The sequence below is a fragment of the Onychostoma macrolepis genome, chromosome 23, assembly GCF_012432095.1.
Source record: "Onychostoma macrolepis isolate SWU-2019 chromosome 23, ASM1243209v1, whole genome shotgun sequence".
Classification (NCBI taxonomy): domain Eukaryota; kingdom Metazoa; phylum Chordata; class Actinopteri; order Cypriniformes; family Cyprinidae; genus Onychostoma; species Onychostoma macrolepis.
In genome coordinates this window covers 28,426,850-28,449,320 of record NC_081177.1, presented here as the reverse complement: position 1 = coordinate 28,449,320, position 22,471 = coordinate 28,426,850, and the positions used below count along the sequence as shown (strand labels likewise).

Genomic DNA, 22,471 nt, shown 5'->3' with positions numbered 1-22,471 from the left:
GGCTGCAACATTCCGGGCAGCCCTCTTCCTCTGGGCGCTTTAATGTGGGAGGCAACAGAGGAACACGATCTTGATTCGAAGAGGAAGGGACGGTGGGGTGGTCTGTGCTGATGGACTCTGGTTGCGAAAGGATTTGCCAATCTTTGCAGTGATGCACATAGTTGGAGAAATCCCAGAAGTCCAAAATCCTTAATTGTTCCATTTCCCACGGAGGCAGTGGATGGTCCAGACAGAGGTTGAAGATATCCTTAAGGGCTGCATCCTGGTAATCGAGGCCCCTGGACATGGTCCAAAAGAACTGGGCAAAGGCCCTCACCTCCAGCCCCTGCTGACGAAGAGCTCCCAGCCCTTGCTGGCGGGCCAGTCTCTCCTGAGCATTTGCAGGGGGCAAGATCTTGAGACTCATTCCGCAGGGTCCTGATTGGCGGGTTCGTAATGTCAAGGTCAGCAGGAAGGGACCCAAATGCAGAGTGAGTGAAACAAATACTTATTGAAAGCACAAGTTCAAGGGAGTGCACAGGGGTGAACAGTCTTGGGACAACTCCAACCAGCGGGAGAGAACTATGCCTCCAGAGGTAGACGGTCTGGAGAACAGTCCCAGTCAGTGGCCAATCCAAGCAGCAGAATGGGGAGAAGGCCAGAGCAGAGACCAGTAGGGCGTGCAATCAGAGTGAAGGGGCATAAAGTAGGCTAGTGTCCATGAAAGGCTCTCTGCACCAAGCTTGGTTGGCAGACTGCCTTGGGGAACCAACAGGCAGGAAGTCTCAGGCTGGTAGAGCAGGACAGGCTTGGTTGGCAGACTGCCTTGGGGAACCAACAGGCAGGGAGTCTCAGGCTGGTAGAGCAGGACTGGAAGGAACACACAGCACAAACACACAACAAGACAGCACTCAAAACCTCACAACAACAAGACGAGAATGTAATGTATTATAAGGGAGGATGGTTTGGTCTAAGTCAACTACATCTGCATACAGCTGCTTAGCCAGTACAAAGACTTCTACTCCTAAGAACATATACAGGCATGCTGCTGTGAAGACATTTGTTTTTGAACTTTCAACTAAGAAAACAAAACATCAAAGAGCATAGAGCTCTATGACATAAGAAATCAGCTGCATTCTTCCTCATGGAGATAAAGCCCACTGATAATACTCTAATACTCTAATGCTCTCATTCTGTCTTAGGGTGTCTTTGAACATTTTACAACCATGTTTTATTAATCGTGATGTAATCACAACGGCTATGTGTGTTGACGTTGCAGGTGAAGAAGGCAGAAATCAGCAGTCACATTTGCATGGAGTGGCATGTCATTTTTATCTATTTCAGTAATTGCACTCTGTCGTTCTCCGTTTCTCTCCCTTCTTGGTCTCTGTAGATCACCTCTGCTTGTTGTAACCGCTAATTATTGTGGGGAATTGGGACATACACAGTGTTCTTATCAGCTCAAGAAGACAACGTTTATGTAATCGGTGTTGCTTTTTCTCCTGCTCTCCAGTTCGTCTCAAAGTTATTTATTTATTTATTTTTCTACCCTCTGAATCACCTTTTGATACAGGGTGCCCACGTGTAACAGATTACTGTGTTATCAGTGAACAGTGATGGAACCTTTTGTTGATGACTTTATTTCAACAGTGTAAACAAAAACTTTATGACATTTTTGAAAGTCACGTTCATCATCAGGAATGCATCACATTCTACAGCGCAGCCTTGGATTCTTCAGGATGACCTTCAGGTTGATAGGAGTCAGGACCAAGATGTGTGGATAGCAGTCGTCTACAATTTCAGAGCTGTAAAGAAGTGATCGCAGTAACTTTTGGCACCGGGGGCCTGTTTCATAAAACAAGTTTACCAAATAAGCCAGGTTTATTTCAGTTAGTCTGACTTATTGTCAGTTGAATTGGTTCAAAACAAGTCAGACTAAATGAAATAAGCCTGGCTTATTTGGTCAATTTGTTTTATGGAACAAGCCCCTGGAAACTACTATATTTGATACCACAAAAAACCCACCAAACCAGTTTTTCATTTCTGAACCCATCAACAAAAGTGGTCTGCACCTTGACACTGTTTGAGTTGATTCATATGCAAAATAGATATGCTTCTGTACTAGGCATTCCAGTGGAAACTACAGCAGAATGTATCTGTCCACTTAAACCATGTGGTAGACTAGCTGTGCACATTCAACAAAATAATATGCGGTGCATCCAAAATTGTGTACTACATTTGAATTTGAACTTATCACACAACCGTTGTTTTTGTACTCAACACTGCAGTCAGTATCGAGCCAGGAACTAGTTTGGTCTTGAATACTGCAATGCTGTGGATATGTTTTGTGGTCTGTATCAACTCATGCCTACAATTTGCTCTGTTATCGTGTCTCCGTAGCAGAGCACACTGAGTGTGTGTGTTGCACAGATTCGCATGACATAAACAATGTTTCAATCACCCCAGAGGAAAGCTTATTTACACTGAATCATTTATAGCCTCTTCAGCTGACTGTCTTGACTCAGATGACCTGGAAACTGCTGGAAAGTGGCTCTGATTAATGCATGTACTCTTAATAATAAAGGTGTCCAAAAGTGTTTCTTAAAGCGACGACATACACTCTTAAAAACTAAGGTTCTTTATTGGCATCAATAGGCGGTTTTTTTGTTTGTTTTTTTACTGTCTACTGCTCAGTTTGGCAAACCATTCTCGGCCTGGAAATGGAGATCTTGACACAGTTGTCTAACCGTTAGTTAGCTAATTAGCTGGCTAATTTTTACGAGCTCTGTTATCAACCCCACAGTAGAAAACCAAACCATTTTTAAACCATTTGGCTGGACCAGAATCAACATGGACTGGAATGGTTAAGCAACAAGAATGATTTGGCCTGACAGTGGAGAAGCAGCTTTATGGCTGCAGAAAGAACCATTAACATCTATGGAGACTCTTATTTGTACAAAATGTTCTTTATAGTGGCTTTAAAGGCTCTTCAGATTGTTAAAATGTTCTTCACAGAAATAATTTAAAAAGGTTCTTTTAAGAGTGGTTCATTGAAAGCATGAGTGTTCAGTCCTGCTTCAAGAGGACCACTGTCTTGCAGAGTTTAGCTTCAACCCCAATTAAATAAACATGAACCAGTTTTTCAAGTTCTTTGGGTTCACTACTGGAAACAGATGCAGATGTGCTAGAACAAGTTGGAGCTAAACTCTGAAGGACGCTGGCCCTCTAGGAGCAGGATTGGACACCCCTGTTCTTCTAAACTATTTAAAATGGTGCAGTTTTGGCTTCTTTATTTTTAAGAGTGAAAAATAAGCATTTTTGGTTTGACCATTTTTCAACCATTTTTTGTCACCTACAAAGAAGCTTTTGTGCAATCCAGTTGCACAGATGTTAAAGGTTCTTCCTGGAAAAAAGACCTTCTGTGAAATTGGGTTACCTGAAGTTTGTCACCGTTTAAAGGCCTGATAGTTACCAAGTGTAGACTGATGTGAATTTCTAGAGGTTAAAGTGGTTTCTGAAGTTCTGATTTTGCTTTTTTATAATATTATTCTGTTTAGATTCCTAAGAGTCCCTAGTGGGAATCATAATCGCTATGAGAATTTCCTCTCTAATGGTTTGTATTGTGATCACCTGTCTTCAGGGAAAATACTCTCATAGTGAATTTCAAAGCTTATGACTTCACCATGTACAAGAGTCCGACCATTTCACAGCTGACTATATCAAGACTGACTATACAGAAAATATTTTTTTATAGCAACATTATAACTGAACAAGAAACATATGTTAGCCCAGTTGGCGAATATTAGTTGTGTCACTAGTTGGTGTGTTGCCGTATAGGTCTATTCAACATGCAAATTCATCTATCCATCAACTTCTTCCCCGTGGTTGAAGCCAATAGATTTAAGGGAAGCACTCTGATGCAGTGCTTTGGGTGTCTCCCGGCTAGGGGTCCTTTCTGATTTCATCCCCTTCTCTCTCTCACTGTCAGACCTGTGTCCTGTCTTGTCTTGTGATTTTATGTCTCGTGGGTCCGGTATTAACGTCGATGTCCTGTTTCTTGTGAGTCTCTGCCTGCCTTGTTTTCCCTGCCTTGTGTTATCCTTTTTGGATTTAATTAATTTTGAAGTTTACCTCTTGTCTCCTTTTTTTTTTCTTGGCTTCCCTTGTGTGCTATCGTAACAGAATACCGGTCCTAAACAGGCGCCCATTCTACCCATTTTGTTTTCTGTTTTCGAAAGTTTTTTGTTTTTCTGTTTTTTTCCCGCGGCATGGAAGTCGCCGCTTGTCATCCCGCCCTAGCCTGCTGAAATTCGGTGTGGGAGTTCGACGGGATCGTCGCGAGTGATGCGAGTCAGTCAAGTTCGCTGGCCTCTCATCAGTCAAGTTCGTCGGCTGCTACGAAGTCAAGCCCGCCGGTCGCGGGTCTTTCCAGCCCGCCGGCCGCGGCTCACTCAAGTTCGTTGGTTGATCTGAAGTCAAGCCCGCGGGCCGCTCCAATGCGGCTCACTTCAGCTCCAATGTTCGCTCCAGTGTCCTGACCAAGAGTCCAGTGCAGGCTCCAGCCCCTGACCAGAGTCAAGTCATGTCCCCTGCAGCCATATTTTAAAGTCTTGTCATGTCCATAGGAACAGTTTTAGTCTTGTCTTATCTTGTCTTGTCTAGTCCATGGAGGCTCGTCTGGGGCAAGCAGCTTCTCTAGTTATGGCCACGGAGGCCATTCCCAAGTCGCCTGCTTCTCCTGTTGCTGATATGGAAGCGGTTCCTGAGTAAACCCTGAGAGGGCCCCTGACTCCACGTCCTGGCCAAGGAGGGCTGTTGTACTCTCGTCATGCCCAGAGAGGGCCTCAGCTTCCGAGCTTAGCCCAGGAAGGGCTCATGTTCCTGAGTTTAGCCCTAATTTCTCCCCAGGTTATTTTTTTGGGGGGGCTAAGAGGATCCGGCCGTAGAGGCCAGGATGAAGGATGAGGCCTCGGCCATGAAGACTGCCCGCCATGGCCTCCTGAGCTCCCTGCCCCGCCATGGCTCCGGAGTCCCCTGATCCGTCCTGGAGGCCTCCCCTGTGTCTGTCTTGAGGGGCCTCCAGAGTGCCCACCCCCCCTTCCCGTTGGATGTTAGGAGGCGCGGGGATGTGCCTTCCGGGAGGCGGGAGTGCTGTCAGACCTGTGTCCTGTCTTGTGGTTTTCTGTCTCGTGCTCCCCTTGACTTCCCTCATGTATGCCCATATTTGGTTTTGTTCTTTTTCCTGTTCTCATTTAGTTAATTTTTAGTCCCACCTGTTTGAGTTCTCCCTGATTATGTTTGTTCTGTTCCACCTGTGTTTGTTAATCACCTTGTGTATTTTAGCCCTGTGGTTCCCTGTCTCATGGGTCCGGTATTAACGTTGATGTCCTGTTTCTTGTGAGTCTCTGCCTGTCTTGTGTTCCCTGCCTTGTGTTACCCTTTTTGGATTTAATTAAAGACTGTTATTTTGAAGTTTACCTCTCGTCTCCTCGCTTCCCTTGTGTGGTACCGTGACACTCACTTTGCTTCATACCCACTCTCTATACTGTTCAAAGGCAAAATGCCCAAAGTAAAACCGGAAAAATGAATGAATGGATAAATAAATATTTATTATTGTTAACGTTATTGTTTAAATTGTGAAACTATATATATATATATATATATATATATATATATATATATATATATATATATATATATAATCATTATTTGAAATAAACATTATCTGAAATAAAATATGAAAACATTTTATTTCAGCTAGTTGCTAAGGCAACATTTCTCATTTTCGTTTAGTTGAAGTACTAAAATAACTAAAACTAAATAAACTAAAGCTAAAAGCTAAAACTTAATAGAAAACTAGACATAAAACTGACAAAAACAAAAAATAAAACTACAAAATTTTTTATCAAAATTCAAAAGAAACCAAAATATTTTAAAAATACAATCTAATAAAATTTTTCCAGTGTAAGCAGGCATGGCCATTTGTATATTTTATGGGTCTGGCATCCAGTGTCATCTGCATCCAGCTATTTTTAACTGTACAAAACAGCTCGTTTTTCTGCTTTAAATTGCAAAAAGTGTCTTACCATATTATTATGAACATATTATTATTGTAGTGCTAACAGTTTTACCTTTAACTGCACGTTGTTACTCTTCTCGTTATTTCCCTACAGCGGCTAATGAACCGGAAATCTTACACATTAACAGAAAATGGCTTACTTCCACATTGAACAATAAGTTGGATAATAATATATCAATTATGAAAAGAACAGCTTCCCAGTGGATTCAGATGACATAAGTTAAAGGGAAATTCCTTTGCAAGTAACCAAATTTGTGAAAATACAGTGAACCCTATGTGTACTGTATAGAGAGATTTTAAAGGACCTGAATTTATTCAGGTGTGAATTTATTGAGTTTACACAGAAGCCAAAATTCTTGCAAACCACCCAGAAAATAATAATCAAGTGTCACCCTGAGGCTGGTAGAAACTATAAGTGAGGACACAGATAATGGAAACATCCACACTTTGATTTCTGAAGTGTATCATCTCAGCTGTGTGGATGTTTTCTCCACTCACACACTCTCAACTGACAGAAACGGCAAAGACCGCTGAAGCTGCATGCCGGACTGTGGCTCATTTACAAATGAGTAAGCACAGACCTACCATCTAGTCAACTACTTCTCCGAGCGACTAGTTAACTATAAAAAAAGGAGCAGTCATGCAAGCCCTATAGTAGACTTGAGAGGATGTGAATGAGAGGCATTAGACCAGTTCACATGTGACAATCACAGACAGTCATACACAAAGAGCAGTGTTAGTTACAAGAACAGGAGGAGGAGAGAGGGAAGGATAGAAACAGAAAGAGGGTGGGGGAGAGCAGGAGAGAGTGAGGGACACACTAAGAGCGAGAGAGTGAATCTTTCATAGCACCGCTGTGATTTCTGTCTCTCAGTTTGTTTCCCGCCGCAGCAGCAGGCAGAGTTAGCGTTAGCTCCCACACAATGACGTCTCGACCTCTTCCTCTCTCCTCATCCTCTTCTATTTTCTTACCCTCCAAAACAAACTTGGTTATTCAAATCTGATGGCTCACTAACTTCAGATTTTTCCATAAACTTGCATCGGAGATAAGGACCACCACCACCAAAGTCTCTCTGTAAGGTAAGAATAGCAATTACAATTTTATAACTGGACTCTTCCATGTGCCGTCATGCTTGTGTGCATTATAGTCTGTATAATGTGTATTTTGTATGTTTTTGTTTCATATGATACATATTTAAATTTATTGTTTGTTTTTTTATATATATTTATTTTTATTTTTATTTTTTTTGGTTGTTTGTTTGTTTGATTTTTTGATCTTTTTTGAGTTTATTAGTTATAGTTTATTAGATATTTTTGGAGATGAAAGTGAACGTTATGAATGTGGAATGTGTCCTCATTCATGTACAGATTTCATCTGTTAAGAAACAGATCAGATGAATTATGTAACAAACATGTGGTGATCAGTTACACCAGTGGTTCCTAACCTCATCAGCATTACACATTTTGGAGGTCTCTCTTATCTGACCCATCCATTTCAGGTCTTGGAGTCTCTACTAATGAGCTGAATCAGGTGTGTTTGATTAGGAAGAGTTTAAGCAGGGTTGGGAAACCCTGAGTTACACTGTGTGGTGTCACATGCTTTGATGGCCCACCCATTCTAGTGACGGGAGAATGTAAAGTCTGGCTATAAATACCTCCAGCAAGCCCCTCCACATGTCCTGTGAGCACACGGAGTGTCTATACATGGCTGTTAGTGATAAACTGTGTCTGTGCATTAAGCACTGTGACTGTGAAACAAAAAGTTAAAGTATGGACTGTGACAAAATGTGAAAACTTAGCTGAAACAGTACACACATTCATAAAGGCACAAAAGTAACTCTTTTCCTCCGACTCTCAGAGCACAGCACTACCATAATGCTTTTCACCTTAAACTGATCTCAGATTTGCGTCATCATTAAACTCTGATCTTGGCATTATGGTCATAAAGCATTACCTGTCAATATGTGCTCAGTTTTTAGGTTTCCGCCTTTGTAATTCTAATAAAAGTCAGTTTTATGGGGTTGATCATGTTTAAATTTGTATTGAATTTAGCCATTTGGTGCTAAAAAAAAAATCATGCTTTACCCCCTAAAATGTTGTTCTAAACCCATTTGATTTATTTTATCCATCATAGACCCAGTGTAAAAACATGATAAAAGTAATCCATTCAACAGAAGCAAAATTCCACATCTTCTGAAGTCATACGATGAGCTTTGTGTGAGCAACAAACACAAATAAAGATGGAAATTGTTATTCAATGACAATTACCCCTTTTGTCGTAGCTCTTAAATCACATTGATGGCATCTTCAATATCCACGTTTTCCTGGATTCAAATATATAGGTTTGTGAGAGACGGCATTGGTGATACACTACAATAGAGGGGAAGATTTACAATGAATATATTAAACGGTCTGTTATTCTTTACACAGAGCTTTTGGTTACTATAAAATATATTGTTACATTTTTACTATAAAATATATGGTTAAATATTGTATGAAATATTGCACACAAGGAGTTTTTAATGATGAGCTTGACAGTATAAATCTTTCTTGCTAAAACAGCAGGGACAGCGTGGACAAAATGTATTGATAGCTGAGAAAGGACAGACATTGATGGGAGCTGGAGGGGAACTGGATGGGCAAATGGCCCAAGGCAGACTCAAAATTGCATTTCCTATGTGAGCACCATGATAAATGTATGATGCATGCTCACTTTTTGCATGTTTTTGTTTTTCCAGTCATAGGAAAAAGGATTGATTTATGCTAAATTGCCCTTCAAACCATTACAGAGAGTCCTTGAATCTGTCAAGATTCACCTTATTGATTCCCTTCTGACTGTGAAGTGTGGCTATCCGCAGACATGCTGTCATCATTTATTTTACTTCCTGTGCATCTGCTCTTGACTAATATTTACTTTCAGTTCATCAAGATCATCAGTGGTGTTGGTTACATTTTATTTTAAGGTGTCTTTGTTACAGTGAAATTACAACGTAAGTACAGAGTAATATATGAACAAAATATACTATAGGATGGGTCAGGATTTGGTTTAGGGTTAGTTGCTTGGGTTAATTACTTTAAATGGAAATCTGGAAGATTTTGTTACATTTTATTTCAATAGTCCACTTTAGACATTCTACTAAGTAATTTTGCATCTACATATCAAGTAGCATTAGCTCCTTAATATCTGCTGTCTGCTTAATACATGTCAACTTATTCTGCTAACCCTACAGGCAAATAGTACTCTAATGAGAGTTAATTGACATGTAGTTGCAACTTTACTTATAGTTGGTAGAATGTCTAAAGTGGACTCTCTAAATAAAGTACAACCAAATCCTGTAGACTTACATTGAAAGTTCAGATCTGAGCTAGAGATAATACTACTGTCGCTTTTTTCACTGCATATGTATATTGCGCACTGCATGCAAAGCATAGAATACCCAGATGACTTACTGTATTATTTTAAAATGCAATGGTGTATGTATCCTTCAATGCAATACGCTGAATTTGATGTTCCATTTCCAGTGTAACAAATGACCAGTTTTCTATAATAGCTGTAATTTTTATAATCTCTTTCTCTCTCTCTTTTTTTTTTAACTGCCAAAATTTAAATAAAATATTTATATAAAATATTTTTAAATCATCATCATCATCTTATATTTCCAAGGTGATAACTGGATGCCCCTCAAATGCAACCTGATGTGATTATGTCACAACAATTGTATTCAACTAATGTTTGAAAATTGTGTTCAAATGTATTGCTACATAAATGACTGCTGTTTCACTTACATTCTTTTAAACTAGAAGGCAGTGTACAGTACATACTGCACAGTATGCAGTAATCTAGTATCCTCTTTTGAACACAGAACACGTCACTCTCATGTGTGAACTGGCCTGTGCTTTGATCAATCGAATGTAAGGTTGCAGAAGTAATGATCTCTAGAGATGTCTAACGGCTGTTGGTGGTGGGGTTTGCATTAACAAGGAAAGGGAATATAATATTTAGCATGCTCTGAATGTGTGCCGCTTAGCTGACATATGGATGAATGCGAGAAAGACGGACAGAGCGGCGTGCAAAATGAGATTTGTGTGTCAGATTTCACCCAGGGCATTCGCTGCTCTGTGCAACCGTACCTGTCACTTTGCTTTGATGTCAGTTCTATACAGCAAGAACACAAGTCATTTCCATACTCTCTCTCTCTCTCTCTCTTTGTCACGCTCTTTCATTTCTCTGTATCTGACTTTATCTGCTTCACTGCTTCTCTCCTCCCTCTTTCCCCCTATTTTCTTTCTGGATTTTATGTAGGGTAAAGTTTGATGTTATATCCTGAGAAAGTATCAGCTGTGGCACAATACATTCCCTATCATGTACACTGTGGCCCCTGAACCATTGTGTTTAAACCACACACACACACACACACACACAAACATATTCACAAACGTGGGCTCAGATGTATTTATATCTATGGATATCCACTATGGAGGATTAAATGCAGGCAGCTCGTGAGAATTTAGGGTTATTTGTGTGTGCAGGAATTTTAATAACCACATGAATGCACGGATGTAAATATGTTGGTTAGATCATCTATAATACACATTGTGTGTGTTTGGTGGACTGATGACACACAGACACACACTTGATGTCTCTCCCAGCTGTCAGCCAATGTCTTTGCCACCTTGGCATTTTGTCAGCACAAGTGGACTGGGAGTCCATGTGACAACACATATACAATATAAGAGCGGTGTTTAAATGAGCAGACATGCTTTTATGACTGATTAGTATGTCAGCACTCTTATGATTGAGTTTATGATTGAGATCATCAAATTCATTACTGCTTTACAACGTAAGTCCTGAAAAGTCTGGATTTTGCAAGACTTGATGTGTCTATCAAACGTTTAGTGCTTCCAATTCCCCAACCCCGCTTCCGCCAAATACAAGACAAAACTATTAGCTAAGTCCACAGAAAATCCTTTTTCCAAAGTCTGTGGAGTACCTGTCAGTTTGCTTTCTGAATCAGTGCATTACATGCATGTGTGTTTTGGACATTGTTATCCAGTCATTTTTTTTTTTTTTTTTTTTTAACAGAAGCTCTGTTTCCCTTTGTGCTTCATTATAAATTATGAATTATATTTAAAATTAGAAATTGTATTTAGAAAAGATTATATAAATTATAAGAAAGCAGAACAAGTAAGAAAATAAATTTTATAAATAACTTTATTATATAATTACAGAATATAAAGTATATGTAATTGTAGTGAAAGCTTTCTCTAGTGCTGGTTTGCTATGAGGATGGGGCACTGATGGGATTTGGTTCATCACTGACTGATAAACACCCAATGGGATTTGGTTGATCGCTGAAGGCGTAGCTTAAAATAACAGCATGAGCTTTTCTCATGTCACGCTTACAAACAGCTGAAGTTAGTCCTACGGTGAGGGTCCATCTCAATCCTTTAGATCTCACATGTGTAGACGTTTGGAAGGCCAACGTTTGGAATGAGAGGCTGTGTAGTTTTTTAGACGTGTCCTCTGAACTGTGTGTGGCCAATACTTATCACCAGCTAAGCAACTAAAGCTTGAATTACTAAGATCCTAATTGCTTGAGCAGTTCAAATTATGTCCAATTATTCACTAAGAATAATTGCTTTTTGTGTGTGATACATGTACCCAATTTTAGCCACTTCCAGCTCTCACTAAACTCTATTTTATTTAGAATAGCGTTTATATTTAACCTTTAACCTATTTGACCCTTTGAAAATGCCCAAATTTCTGCACTGATTACTAATAAAATGTTATGATCTTCTGCTAAATCACAGTTACAGACTAACATGATCTGACTAAAGCAATAATAGCAGACAAACAGTTGTACTCTTCCAAATTTTATTGAAGACATTGTGTGATTATTGATAGGGCAGGCTGGAAAAAGTAAGCAAACCTCTTTGTTACAACTTCTCCAAAAGCTCAGCGTGAGCCATGCTTCGATCAATATGACAGCAAAATACCTCCAGAAAACACTACAAACTGCAGAAATCTTAGTTCATGTGTCCACTACCAGAAAAAGAAAAAAACGCTTGAAAAACACTTGTTGATTTGTGTTCCCGAATGGACAAGTAGAAAAGAAAAAAACAAAAATACAAAAAAAAAAAAAACAATGGCAGAAGAATCATGTTCCACAACAGTTATGGAAAAAATGTTCTTTGGACATTTTAGTTAAATTTGAAGGGTTTTTTGGCAAAGATGCACAGCGTTTTGTTTAGAGGAAAAAGGGCACTGCACACCAACTCCAAAACCTCATCTGTGAATCATGGTAGAGCGAGGAGCATAAAGGTTTAATGCTGCTTTGCTGCCTTAGGGTCTGAACACTTTGCAATCACTGACACTCTTAAATTATGAACTGTATCAAGACATTACAAAGGAGACTGTCAGGACAGCAGTTTATAACTTCAAGATCAAAAGTGATACCAACTAAAGAATAGCTTACAAAAAAAAAAGAAAATGAGTATTTCAACAATTCTTCTCTTCTCCTTATTCCACCATTATGGAGAGTATCACGACACATGCGCGACACATGCGTTCCTTCTTCATGTATAGAAGGCAGGGGCGTAAATTTCGTCTAACAGTTGGGGGGGACAATAAACTAAATTTTTCAAGAGCAATTTTTGATGGGGACACAAATAATACAGCTACAATTGTACTTGTAAGGATATATATACACAGAGGAAAGCCTTACTAATATTAGTGCAGCAGGAAGACTGTGCCAAATTAGACAATTTCAAGTTGTTGCGGTGGCGCCGTGACAGCGGTTGTGTCCGTTGTAGACATTACTATCTGTCACAGTGTTGCCACGTCAGCGGTTTTCCCGTGGAATTGGGATACTTCATCACTTTTGCCGCAGGTTGTTTTTCATGTCCGTGGGTTGAAGAGACCCTGATAACGTGTATTTTAGCTCCCGGAATGTTTGGGCTAGTTTGGGCTAGTTTTGATTAGCAATTGGGTGGGTTTTGTTGTGAAAATCTGGCAACCCTTTCTGTCAAGCAGTTAAAGTTATTATTGCTAACATAGAGACTCATCAAAAAATACATTGGCATCATCTGTATTAAAGAGAAAATAATCACTTCATCCGATGTTTAAATGAATAAAAAGCCTGGACTGCCTTACTTACTGGAATTCCACAACTATTGACTTTGTTCTCTCTCACTGGACTTTTGTGTGTGTAGGTGATGTAAACGAGGAAAGCAGGCATTTGGACCAAAGCACTGAGGCAAGGGAGGTGGAGACTCAACATGTTTCTAAATTTAAAACACATTTTTGCCCCGTTTGTGTTGTTTAACTACTTACACAATTATTTAAAGTATAAAACATTGGGTCCCACTTTATATTAGGTGGCCTTAACTACTGTGTACTTACATTTAAATTAATAAGTTGGTACAATGCATTTATTGTGTACATACATGTTTTTATATTGTACTTATATTTTTAAAAATACCTATATGTAATTACATCTGCAATTAATTCCTGTAATTACATTTATAATTACACTGTTGACCCATCCCTTACACCTTAACCCACCCTTAAATTTACCCATATCCATACCGCACGTCCTGATATTGCCGAGTTAGACGTGTTCCTGGGTCAACATATTTTGATGACCCTGGAACAACATTTTAATCCAAAAATATAATCTTAACCATATTCTAGGGGTGTCGCAATATACCAGTATTGACGATAACCGTGATATTCAAAGCAACAATTATCGATATCGTGTTAATTTAGTGTGTGACGATATACCGGTATTGGCGATAACTGCAATATTTAAAATGAACAGGACTCTTATGATAACACCACATGTAAATACTCCAGCGCCAGTACCTGGTTGACCTCCAGGTGGCAGTATTGCGCCTTAACCCTGACACCTGTCAAACAAGAAGACGATGCAGCACACGCAGCTACTCCGAGAAGAGCCGTGCTCATCAGAGTAAGTTGCGATTATTTTATTAGTCATAAAATGGGAGATGTTATATTAACCTGTTAACAGAGGTTTTCTGTGTTCATATATTTAAGTAAAGGGGGATTTTTTTAATAAGTACCGTGTTTTCTTTACTCGTCTTATTTTTGTATTTGCAATCAATACTGCCTGTGCATAGTAACACTTAATTTCTTTGTTCAAATCTATTATTGACAGTTACATGATTAAAACTGATCTTGAAAAACTGAGCGACCACATTGCTACATTAAACTCTGTAAAATCTGCAGTCATTCTAGATGCACATTAAAACTGAATTAGCAGCGCTCTTACTGCATGACTTCAGTGGCGCTGGCGCAACTATAGGTTAAAGAGCTTAAAATAATATATATATAAGTATATACAAGTTAACAGGTTAAAGTATCAGTTTAGATGTTAATATGGCAACACTTTACAATACGATTCATTAGTTAACATTAGTTAACATGAAATGAGAATGAACAATACTTCCACAGCATTTATTCATCTTAGTTAATGTTAATTTCAGCATTTACTAATGCATTATTAAAATCACAAGTTGTTTGTAAACTTTTAATGCACTGTGAACTAACATGAACAATGAACGACTGTATTTTTATTAACATTAACAAAGAATAATAAATTGTGTAATAAATATATTGTTAGTTAATACATTAATGTTATCAAATTACATCTTATTGTAACGTGTTACCATTAATATTTATTCATCATACTGTTGAAATTGACAGTATTTTTTCTCTTGTTAGTTCATAGGAGCTCCAGAGAAGACAGAGAAAGCCAGAGTCTTGTACCCTGTGTTTATCAGTATCCTTATGTTCGTTGGGTGAAAAAGAAAAACTCAATAAACAAAGTAAAAAATAATTTGACTGATATCCCCCCCCTCCCCCGCCGCCCAAGGTTTCTATAGATATACCGATATATCGATATTGTGAATTCTTATGGCCACAATAACCGTGATATGAAAAATCTCTGCCATATTCCTACACCTAAATCTAACTTTACCCACGAGTAATCCCTAAAATCAGAGGAACTGATAGATGAATTACACTGATGTACAGGCACCAAACACTGATTGTAATCCTAAACTTCAAGAAAATTATAAACTGGTTCTTGAAATCTGATTGGTTAATCACAATGTTGTTCCAGGTTCAACAAAGATGTTGACCCAGGAACACGTCGCACTCGGCAATATCAGGTTGTGCTATCCATACCCATGTCCTTATTTTTGTTTACTTTGTGCACCAAAAGTATTCTCATAGCTTAGTAAAATTACTGTTGAACCACTGATGTCGTGTCCTTACTACGTTTCTGGGTCTGGGAACATTTCAGTTGCGTTGCTCTCTATGCAGGGTCAGAGAAAGAGGCAGTGCTGTTTGATATAATATTTAATTTCATTGTAATGTATGTACGTTCTACTGAACTACATTTGAACTACATTTAACTACATTTAGGCGGCTATTAATAGCCTATGTTTAAATGAAAATGAAAAGAGGCAGTGGTGTTTTATATCATATTTCGTCTTATTGTAAATACAGTGAGGAAAATTGCTGTAGACAAGGTGAGCTGACCAACGTTTTCAAATACGCTGCCAAGTCCGAAATTTGCATAATTGATATTGAGCAATCCTGGACTGGGAGGAGCAGTCACACACAGTCCTACGTCACCAGACTATTTGCCGATCGTCATGGTACTTTTCCTTGGGAAAAAAAGTTCCTGAGACAAATCATTCCAGGTAATTTCAGTGGAAAAGCGGCTTATGTATTCAATAAAAATTAAAAAAGAGTGACATTATTTTTATTTCCATCCTGAGATCTTTCAGAAGAGTTTAGCATTGTAGCGGATATGACAATGACAGTGCATTTGGTCTTGCTGGAAAAGATCGGTTACACTTTATTTCAATAGTCCACTTTAGACATTCTACTAACTATAAGTAACTTTGTAACTACATGTCAACTAATTCTCATTAATTTGAAACTACATGTCTACTAACTCTCAGAGTAGACTGTTAGGGTTAGTAGAATAAGTTGACATATGCTTGCAAAGTTTCTCATAGTCAGTATGTCGTATGTTGTGGACCCATCAAAATAAAGAGCAAGTACAAAGACTGCTGATCCATCCACAGACATGCTACTGTGAGCATGTAAGACATGCTGCTGCTGCACAAATAGCATACATTGAATTTCCTGTAGCAGAGCTATACAGGTGGAGCTGGGGGAGGTGGAGGGTTTCTGATAATAACATAACCAAACTACTTAAGTGTTGTGTAAGAAGGCTCATTGACTTAAGATGCAACAGAGACCAATCAGCTTGTGCCATGCAGTGAATGATGCAAAATATCTCATGATATAAATCATGACATATGTATATGCTATCAGATATATCCAGTATTAAAAACGGTGCTATATATAGTGATATTAAAAACAGTACCGTTGAAGAGATTGAAATTCTGCAGGAGGGTTTTTTTTCGTAGATTTATAAAGTTACACACTGTGTGTTTAGTTTCAATACGACAATAATGTCTTAAGTTCAGTTATAGTTTCCTATTATAAATATAATTTTGAATTTTTCTTTCAGAAGAAAAGATCTTTAAGTCTCTGTTTTGTCACAATAACAGCTTGGGGTGCAGTGTGAATCATGACAAAACATGCTTCTAAGTTTGTGAGTTTGATTATTTACTAGTTGCTATTTCTGAAATTACTTTTAGGATTGTTAAATCACTCTGTGGCAGCTATTTGATCTATTATCTGAGGGACTGGACTTTATTTTGTGTGTATTTGAAGGTGCACCTCAAATTACAAATTTAGTAAGAAAAACTATTGTTTTTCCTGCTATCAATTTAGCAAAATTGAGAGCAAAATCCTCTACCTTTAATAAATCATGGTTAAGAGATTTAAGCATATGCATAGACTGCAGATCTGAGGGGTCATGTAACATGTCTGTAAAGAGTATCTGTCAGCGTACAGCTGTTCTGTGGTTGTGCCATGTTTCAGACAGGTCAGGTGGGTGGGTGGTCTCTCTTTTGGGACTTACATTTGTGTGCTTTAACATATTACAAACATATACAGTACACATGACACGTGGATGCAAACACTGACATGCTATTTCTAACTAAGGTATCACTTTAGATTAGGGACCAATTTTCACTATTAACTAGTTGCTTATTAGCATGCATATTGGCATATTGGCTGTTTATTAGTACTTATAAAGCACATATTAATGCCTTAATCTGCATGACCACATTTTAGGTCCCTTAATCCTACCTCATACCTAAACTTAACAAACAATTTACTTACTATTAATAAGCAGCAAATTGAGCAGTTTATTGACGGGATATTTAATAGTGAAAATGTGTTACTCTAACTAAATCACTAGATCACTAGAGATGCAGTAGACAAATTGTCAAGGGAATATGTTACTGTCATGTGAATGTCACAAAATGCATTGGGAAGCAGTTGAGCTTATGCAAAGGTGTATTTCCACACAGAAAAGTTTGGGGGATGGAGACACTTTGGGGCACAATGAAATCCCTTTTGCATATTCAAAAGTGGATTACAGAGAGAGAGAAGGTTATTTTGGTTGGGATAAAACTTCATTATGAGCCACAAGTGGTTCTAACACTATTTGTACATAATGCACAGAAGCAAAAGCAATAAAAAGACTCTGAGGAGCAACAGTCATGCATCAGCTGTTAGTGAAACAGCCCTAGCCCCAAGAGCATTTCATTTAATTCTTAACACTCTGCTTTGTTTTCCCTTGATGCACATTTCATGAATCATATTCTTGCTCTCGCTACAAAACAGAAAGTTTATGTTATTCTCCAATAACCTTGATATGGTCAAAACTTGTTTAGCGGCCATTTAGAAAGTTTCTGTTTAACTGTCGGGTGTTTCTTCTCTACCTTCTTTCGCCCCGATAGCTTATCTTGATTTCAGTTTCAGTGGAAATCTGGTTTGATGTTTGATCATTATGGTTTTTTTTTTAAACAGATGGGCTCATTATAAAGACAGAGCCCAGGTCTGGAGCTGAGCGGCTGTCTCCTGCTGAAGTTAATTAAGAGTAGATATCTCACTCCGCTAATTAAACTTCACTGCAGCTTAGGAGCTGGTAAGCCCTTCCGAACAACCAAAAAAACTAGGGAACCCCTGATGTCAGTGGCGGATTATTTCCCTGTCGCCAGGGCGGGTTTTGAATATGAATATGTGTGATGGCCCGACTGAAGATGTGATACATGCTGTGTGAGAGACGTGTATCTGTGAGATGATTATGTAAATGATCATGAGAGGAAGATGATGTGCTTTTGTGGTCTAGTTTGATCTGAGTTCTAAAGAAAGAGAGAGATGAAACTTTGCTGATACATAATGAGAAGAGACGGAGTCAGGGGGAGGTAATATAAGCAACTTTTTACAGGCGTCTGAAAAAATAAAAATAAATAAATAATTAAAAAGAAAGAAAGAAGATTTCATGCAATGTATAACCAAACACAAGGACACAGGAGAGTGACAAAACTGAAATGTTAGTAAATAAAAGCAATGTGAAAATTCTACAGGAAAAGTCGTTTATTGAGTAAGTGACTTGTAGGTCAGTTATATGAAGAAAATAAAACAAATTAAATAAATAGATGTTTAATCTATTGCCTTAATTGACAGTATTATATTAAATGTATTTTAATAAATATTATATTTAACATGATAATTGTCAGTCCTCTGTCGTGTGTGTCATGTGTTCCCACCTCTTGTTTCCATATTTGGTCATGTTCCTGTCCTTGTTCAGTGTGATTATTAGTTAAGTCTTGTCCAGCTGTGTTTTAGTAATTATCAGTGATTGTCATGTGTATTTAATTCATGCCTGTTTAGTTAGTTTTCGTCTGGTCAACTTGTTATTCCCTGGTGTTCCTGTCTGTGTCAACCTTGCCTTGTCTAGCCCTGCCTTGTTTGGATTCATTAAAGACTGTTATTTGAGTTATCCTCGTCTCCTCGTTCCTCCCTGCTGTGTGCACCGTGACAATAATACATTAAATTTTAACAGTATTTTAGAAATGATTATTAATTATTAATTAGTTATTAATAAGAGATTGCTAAACAAATCCAAATTACAAACCATAACTTTACCCAAAATACACTTAAATAAACTTAATGATTATACCAGTGATTTATATTTTAGAGATGTTGGGAAGGATTTCACAGGAAATCCCATACTTTTGTCATGTCATCTGTACTAGAGAAAAGTAGAACTGACTGAGGGTTGCGTCAAAGTTTGTTGTCAAAAGAAACTAGAAAAAAATTGATCACTGATCAAAATTCCTGAATATCACTGACTGTAAAATCTATTTCAAAATTTCTATTTGGTAACACTTTAATATAGGGAACAATTCTGACTATTAACTAGTTGAGTATTAGCATGCTTATTATCAACATATTGGCTGTTTATTAGTACTTACAAGCACATATTCTACATGACCATATTCTACATCCCTAATCCCAATACCTAAACTTAACAACTACCGCACTAACGGTAACACTTTATTTTAGGGTCTCTTAACTAGTTGCTTATTAGCATGCATATTACTAGAATATTAGCCATTTATTAGTACTAATTAAGCACATATTAATGCCTTATTCTACATGACCTTATTCTACATCCCTAATCCTACCCAATACCTGAACTTAACTATTTCTTACTACTTACTAACTTTTAATAAGCAGCAAATTGGTAATTTATTGAGGGAAAAGCCGTAGTTAATAGTGAATTAGTGTTCCCTATTCTAAAGTGTTACCGCACTAACTATTAATAAGCAGCAAATGACTGAGTTTATTGTGACAAAATACATAGTTAATGGTTTGTTAACAGCGAGAGTTACACATTAAAATAAAGTGTGACCTTATTAATCCATATTCATCCATCCACTCTGTTAAGATATCCGGATGCCTAACACTTTAGAATAGGCAACTCTTATTAACTATTAACTACGACTTTTTCCTCAATAAACTCCGAATTTGCTGCTTATTAATAGTAAGTAAGGTAGTTGTTAAGTTTAGGTATTGGGTAGGATTAGGGTTGTAGAATAAGGTTGTGTAGAATAAGGCATTAATATGTGCTTAATTAGTACTAATAAATGGCTAACATTCTATTAATATGCATGCTAATTAGCAACTAGTTAAGAGATCCTAAAATAAAGTTTTACCAGATATCCTATATCCTTGTGTACACCAGTACCACAAGAAACAATCTTCCTTTAGGTCTATGTTTCACTCATTTAACTTTTCTCACAACTGAGTTCAGATTTGCCAAAATACCAGTGGAGTCTGCAACCAAAAATCTGAGATCTCAACTCCACTATTTCTCACCATTTTTATTGAGCTATTTGTTTTTTACACATTAACATCATAGCATGTTTTTACCAACCTGGTCTCATAAAAATACGTACCTCTGCGCACTTTTTGTGTGACACCGTTTTATGTACCTTGCTGCACGTTTTGCCACAGTTTCAAATAGAAATGTCCACTGAGTGGCGCTAAAACACAGGGTCAATATGTGAACCCTGACACGTTTTTATTACGTAGATATTGGTACGTATTGCTGTTTTTTTATTACGTTGCTTCAGATACGTATTGCGGCGGTTCAAAATTCAAATATCCGGGTCTGTCGCTAAAGGTTAATGCTCTATCGTGTTGGAAATATGCCCTACACCAAATCCAACCCTAAACCTACCTACCTGATGCAACTGTGCCATTTGAACTTCCTTTTTTTATGCAGATTTTAACTGTTTTGTCGAACCGTAGTTACACGGCATTCGAACCGGTGCTTCTCGTCTCCTAAGTCCGTCTTCGTACTCCGTGAGCTACCGATCAAACTTATCATCTATGAAAACCCATAGATATGAAGCTGGATGTGTGCGATGCTAACGTTCAAAAGCATCCGTTTTCAAATCTCCCAGCATATTAATATTGTTTTGAAGTCATAGCATGATATTCTTCAAGTAATTGTGCGAAAATTACGCAACTCTGTAAATTTGTGTGAAAATGTTCATTTATTTTGGAAACTGCAGTGATATGTACTTATTGGTACGTATTTCATGTCACGCTAAAAAGTGCACCCAGGTACGTAAATGCCATGAGACCAGGTAGGTTTTTATTGTAGATAAGCAATTATCTGCGATTATGTTACTTCTATAAACACAACTGAAGATCCCATGACAAGATATGAGAGAGCAACAAATGTTCCTCTGACTGACAAATGGTGTCATCAGTAACATCTGCAGAAATCGTACTAGTCATACTCACTCAACTGTGGACTGAGATGTCATGTGACATTCGGTCATCTCAGTGAATTGAATTTATTCATTTTCTAAAATGGTTTCGAGGTAAATATGTCAAGCAACTTAAATCTCACACTTCAGGTCAAATTAAGGGCATGGTGTATAAACTCATCATAAAAACACCAAACCTGACTATTTCAGATTTCATATAAAGCACAATGATAATTTACAACAACTCAATATATGATTAACATGTCAGTATACTGTTTAAATACATATTTTACTATGGTCTATTTTTTCCAGTTTTCTCATTAGGGATTAAAAGTTTGCCCTCTCATTTTATTAAAACTATTATCACAGAAATGTATTCAAAGTCTTACCTCTGTCAAAATGCTTCTTTTATAAGGATTTTCCCATCTTATATTAGCAGACAGTCTTTTCAACCCCAAAGCTAACAAGGGATCAGAGGTCCTCGCTGGGCAATTTATCATCCTGCGCTCATGAGGGCAGGAAGCAGATTGATTCTTTGTGTCTAGTTAAGCAGTCCTTAAATGCCACTCCAGCAGACTCTTAGAAGCTAGAAACATAAGCCAGATCATACAAAAAAAAAAAAAAAAAACCTCATTAATTATTTTATCACTCAAACTGTTATGCTGATAATACAATTTGCAATAAAATATTTGAATAAAATGTTACGTTATGTTACATTTAATGATGAATATACAGTGTTATACACAGTGCTTCTGCTTTGTAACAGAGCTTGATTATTTCCTTTTATAGTAAACATACATTTTAAATTGGTATTTTGTGAGACAAACTTGATCATTATGAAGTCTAATTTACCTGAGGACGGGGATCACATTTATGCCCAAAATTGGGTCACACTTAACTACTATGTACTTACATCAAAAAATAAGTACAATGTACTTATTGTGGTTATATTGTATTGCAAAACACTTTTGCTGCTATTGAGGTGGGATAAGGGTAAGGTTAGGGACAGGTTTTGTGATATGGGTAGGTTTAAGGGTGGGTTAAGGTGTAAGGAATGGGGCAACAGTGTAATTATAAATGTAATTACAGAAATTAATTACAGATGTAACTACATATAGGTATTTTTAAAGTATAAGTACAATGTAAAGGCATGAATGTACACAATAAGTA

The 22,471-nt window shown here is 37.7% G+C and overlaps 1 protein-coding gene across 1 annotated transcript in view; it reads left to right on the top strand.

Moving 5' to 3' along the window:
- Positions 1–6,947: 6,947 nt before the first annotated feature.
- opn7b (opsin 7, group member b) overlaps positions 6,948–22,471 on the top strand; it is a 72,392-nt gene continuing 56,868 nt past the window's right edge. Inside the window, exon 1 of the mRNA XM_058762320.1 lies at positions 6,948–7,138. The gene's annotated coding sequence lies outside the window, so the exon portion shown is untranslated. The remainder of the gene's footprint in view (positions 7,139–22,471) is intronic.